Source organism: Microtus ochrogaster, chromosome 16 (assembly GCF_000317375.1).
Source record: "Microtus ochrogaster isolate Prairie Vole_2 chromosome 16, MicOch1.0, whole genome shotgun sequence".
Classification (NCBI taxonomy): Eukaryota; Metazoa; Chordata; class Mammalia; order Rodentia; family Cricetidae; genus Microtus; species Microtus ochrogaster.
In genome coordinates, this window is record NC_022018.1 from 9818452 (window position 1) to 9824041 (window position 5590).

The window sequence follows — 5590 nt, forward strand, 5'->3', positions numbered from 1 at the left end:
TGTTGCTGTTTCTTTTTAAAGATAACTTTATTTATTTATTTATTTATTTATGTGTATGGATGTTTGTGCATATGTATGTCTGTGCACCATGTACATGCTTGGTGCCCGTGGAGGCAAGAAGTGGGCATTAGATTCCCTGAGACTGGCGTTAAATATGATCATGACCCACTGTGTGGGTGCTGGGAATTGATCCCAGGTCCTCTGGAAGAAAATCCAGTGTTCTTAACCGCTGAGCCATTTCTCCAGACCCATAGTTATTTGTTTTATTTCTTTGGGAATTATCTGTTATAGACCCCTAACTTGTTTCTATCTCAGAATATTCTCATTGTTTTAGATGACCTCTTTGTGTATACTTTAAGTGTCTCAGTGCTATCCCAATTATATTTATTCTTGAAAATTTTTCCAAATGAAGAAGAGCTCTCAAAAGAGGAGGAGGAAGAAGAAGGAGAAATCTCCATTTTTATAGACAAAGTCTCAAGTCAATGTAGGACATGAATTACTTAAAGTCAGTTAACTGATAAGTATCTAGCTGGGATTTAAACTTCAGTATGACTTGTTCCAGAGCTCTTAATTAGAAAATGAAGAAGATTGCCAGACAGTGATCGTGCACACATTTAATCCCAGCACTTGGGAGGCAGAGGTAGGCAAATCTCTGTGAGTTCGAGGCCAACCTGGTCTACAAGAGCTAGTTCTAGTACAGTTAGGGATGTTACACAGAGAAATCCTGTCTCAAAAAAGAAAGAAAGAAAGAAAGAAAGAAAGAAAGAAAGAAAGAAAGAAAGGAAGGAAGGAAGGAAGAAAGAAAGAAAGAAGACAAAGAAGAAGACGATAGGGAAGAGGGAGGTTTAGTAACAGTAGCTGTAGATCATGTTTGGTGGGACCACTAAAGGTCACCGGTCAGAGGGACTGACACTTGGGGAGGAGGAGAAGTTACAGAGGGCTAGAGACTTAGGAGCCAGGAAAGAGTCTGATCTGTGGCCAGCTGTGTATCTTTCTAATCGTTGCCTCTGGGCTCAGGAATGAGTTCCTTGTGCCCTCTCCCTTCAGTGACCCTTCAGAGAGTTGCCTCCAGCCATGTGCCAGAAAGCTCTCCAACTCTGTGGTGCACACAGCAGGACAAGCTTTGGTTTGCCCTCTTCTGTATATTCCCAAAGCCGAGGGGCTCCGTGTTAGTTCTTGTGGGTAGTAATGAAAGGGCCTCAGAGGCAAGCAGCCTCATCCAAGTGCAGATTTCCTTTTTGAATCCATTTTCCATGAATTTCTTTTTTTGTTTTTGCTTTCTCAAGACAGGATTTCTCTGTGTAGCCTTGGCTGTCCCAGAACTTGCTACATAGACCAGGCTGGCCTTGAACTCAGAGATCCACCTGCCTTTGCCTCCCAAGTGCTGGGATTAAAGATGTGTGCCACCACCACACTGTGGATTTCCTTGATCATCTTGTCTTACCCAATCACATTTATTTCTACCTGAAGTTCTACTGCCCTTTGCTGACTGATTGTAAAGGAGTCATTCCTAGGAGTGAGACACTAGGAAAGAGAGACTGGGCTGCTGACCTTGGGAAGGGTGCACAGTCCCCAAACCCTTTGATCTCTCTGAAGTCCCTCAAACCCCACTTTCTAGAGTCAAAGAGGATGGAAGAGACAGGATCAGGAAGAAGAGGGACCTTGCCCTCTGCCTTCTCTCTCACTAATGGCTCTACCTGGGTTTAGCTGTAGGATGTTTAAACTGGGTGAAGGTACAGGTCTGTGGAAGCCAGGATATAGCCTCAGGAGGCTGTAGAGGTTGCAGGAATGAAGAGAAAAGTGAGGTTCTGCAGCACAGCAGACCAAAGAGCAAATGGAAATGACTTACAGAAAAGAAGGGAGGAGGCTAGCAAGATGACTCAGCGTTCAAAAGTCCTAGGTCCCATGCTGGGGAAAAAAAAAAAGAAAGAAAAAAAAAACACTGATCCTAAAAGTTGTCCTTTGACCTCTGCACATGTGCCATGACATACACACTCCTGCACATATACACATCACACACACCCATAATAATAAAAAATAAAAATTTAGAAAGACAGAAAAAAGGAAGAGGCAACAGAAATTTTAAATATATAGGATTTTTTTTTTTACAAAGTGTTTGCTATTTGTGGATGTTAAGTGTATGTTATGTGTGAATACTTTTTATTTGATTGGGTATTTTGTTCTTGTTGTTGTTTGAAACACGGTTTCTCTGTGTAGCCTTGGCTGTCCTGGAACTAGGTCTTGTAGACCAGGCTGGCCTCAAACTCACAGAGATCCCCCTGCCAAAATGAGATAATTTATAAAGTCTGGGTCTATGATTGATCCCCTGAGTAGAGGAGACACTACTTAGGGGTTCAGGTTGGCCATTCAGAGTAGAGTATCAAGTTAAGGGAATGATTGTGCAGAGGATTCAAGCCAAAAAAAAAAAAAGATGTTGGTTCTGGCAGCCCATCCAATGGTGATGTTGAGTTGGAGACAGAATCAGCTTCAGGAGAGATGGCGAGGTTTGACTTGCTAGTCAGGTCTCCAGGGAGGGAGGAAACCAGGTTAGGAAACTTAGATAGGAAAAGGATGGGCTGACCCAGTAACACCGCAATCTTCAGCAGAGCCCATCCAGCCCCTAACTTAGGCAGAGCACTTCCCTCGGCTAACAGTCTCTTTGCCCCGGATCTCTGGCCGAGGTCAGGCTAATTCCAGGACTTTGTCTCTCCTACTCTGAAGAACGCAGTGCAATCTCATTTATTCAAAAAGCCCTGACCACCTGCCTACCTTGTCTCTACAGTTCCTATGCTAGATCCTGTGGCTTACGCATGAGCATGAACAAAATAATCTCCGTGCCCGTGAGGAGCTGATGGTCTGCTGGTTAAAGACAGGCAACTGGCAATCAACAAATGAATGGTTCCAGAAAGCAAAAGACAGGCAGTGAGAAGGACTGGCCTGGATGTCTGAGCAATGCAGGCCTGAGAATGGGGCTCGGTATGGAAGAGAATAGGACAGGAGCCAGGTGGTTGAGTCAGGTAAACCCGTGGGATGTGTCTATCTCAGGTGGGAAACCATGGAGGCCATGAGCCGGGAAGTGACGTACACCCGTTGGAGGTCATGAGACTCTGACAACTCTGACAGTACTGTGGAGAATAGCCTGTAGCGCTGACAAGAGGGAGAAGTAAATAGAAGAAAACAATGGTCTAAGAGATAAGAGCCTTGGATTCCTCAATATGCTTTGTGAGCCGAGATGTTTAGATGTGTCAGTCCTTTAGTCCAATCTATCTGTATGGTTATCTGGTTGTAACGGCCATTGGAAATATCTATACTATTTATGTCATAGAGGCTCGGTGGGAATCACTGATAGAATGTTTAAAAAGTTACTTTTGCAGAACAAAGGGCCACACAAGAGCAAAGGCTGTGCTTATCTGCCCTCCTCCTCCCCACACTGGATACTTGCTAATCCAATTGGCTAACCGGGGTCCATAAGATAATGTGAGTTAATTTCCACTGCAAATATTGTGGCTTCTAAGGCCTCACTCACTGTGGTTGGATAACTGATTTGGCTAATGAGGCCAAACTCAACCCTTAGTTCCCAAACCAGAGGTGGCTTTGAATGGGGTGTTGTTGATCATCGGTGACCTCACTGAAAGAATGAAGGTAATTAGTCCCTCACCATGGAGGCCACCTACCTTTAGAACAAGAAACAAGGGCTATGTGTGACAGCAGAGATTTGCTTCAAGTAGCCCACTGCCTCTCTTCTCGGAAGCAATTAGTGGGGGACAGGGGTGGGGTAGGTTATAGAGTCACCAGAAACCCCTCAGGAAGTGTCCAAGTATTACTTGTGCCATTGTTTTTGCCCAAGGACAACTATTCCTGTTGTCAGAGGATTGAGAAATAAAGCCTGCAGCATGTCAAGAAAGACCACAGTAATTAGTGGTGTTTCTCTAGCAGATGTCACCTGTGCCCAACCTCAGCCCTGAAGGCAGATCTCAGTAAAGAGATTTTGTTTAAATACATATACATGTATCTACACTTACAAAACAACCAAGCATAAAGAATTAAAAGAAGAAGAAGACAGACAGACAGACACTGGTGTGAGGACATGGGTCAATGGTAGAAGACTCGTCTTGTGTGCAACAAAGGAAAATTTGAAAAGCCAGATACCACCTTTCAGTGTGCTTCAGCTTGGGGTGTAGCTTACTTTGAACCACATCACTGCAGATCCTTACAGTAGACTGCAGAACTGGGCAGTTTTATCTCAGTTACAGCCAAGGAAATTGGTACCAAGAGAAGCTGATGGAGTCAACCACAGTCAGGATCATTCTAAGATGGCTTCCAGTCTTCAGATTACCATTCTGAAGCATCTGCTATTCTTTTCTCTTGTTTCATAAAGGCCAGTGCTCCCCACATCCTGGGAACCTCTCAGGCCAGGAATAATTGAAGAAAAACTCAGCTCTCGGGACTGATTTGCCACTCTATCCTTAGAAGACAAAAGAGCAACCAGCCAGTAAATATTGAAGGCCTATGTGTGAGAGAGCTGGCGGAGCAAGGAAGGCATGCTTGTCTATGGGTAATTCAAGAGTTAGGTCCAGTAATGTCTACCCAAATGAAGGACAGAGATAGTCACAGAGGAAGAAGAAGACGAGACTAGGTGAGTCAGAGCCAAGAGCTGTCGGGTACGGTGGGGAGAGGGATGGTACCATTGATTCTGTCTCCATTTCCTGGAAGCCAGGTAGCCTGATTTCCTTGTTTCCTGGTTCTTGATCCCTCTGGAGCATGGTGGATGGAGGCCAGGGCCACTGGATGTGCCCAACAGAGCCTGCATCGAGGCCAGATCTGTTCAGGCGATTCAGGTCCGAGCCCAAAGCCCCCAGTTCATTTCTTCTCCAGAACTGTTGTTTGCTGCTAGGGCCTGGGTGGGAACAGCCCAGCCAGCAGAAGAGGTTTCTTCCAAGCTGAGGAGAGGTCCTTCCAGCAGAGAGAAGACCAGAGGAGGTAGCTAGTGGACATCTTGCACAGCACACTCTAATGGTGGGCTGAGCCCACAGTTCCACTGGAGTGACAAAGTGACGCAGGGTGGGACAGGCAGGGAGGGAGAGACAGCAGAAAAACCTGCTGTTCCTGTCAGGTTGGCCATCCTCCCTGCATCTCCGTCAACTCTGCTTTAAAAATATAACCAGAGGCTTACCATGGAAGAGAATGGGGAGAGGCCCTTCCTAATACTTAGAAAATCCTTTTAAATGCTAATAAAAACTAACTTTTAAATAAAAAACAAAATCTAAGTTTGGGGTTTATTTTTCTGAGACATGGTTTCTTGTATCCCAGGTAGGCATTGAACTTGCTAAATAATTGACGGCCTTGTCCTTCTGATCCTACCACCTTCACCCCCTCATGCAGGGTTTGGAGGTATCACACCAGATTTTACGCTGGAGATCGCACCGAAGGCCTCATGCAGTATAGGTCAGAACTCTACCACCCAACCTATGTGCTATTTACTTCTCTTGGGTGTTTTTTTTTTTTTAATTTTTTTTTTATTGAGAAAAGGAAAAAAAAACAAGTTAACAAGTTTCCACCTCCTCCCAGCCTCCCATTTCCCTCCCCCTCC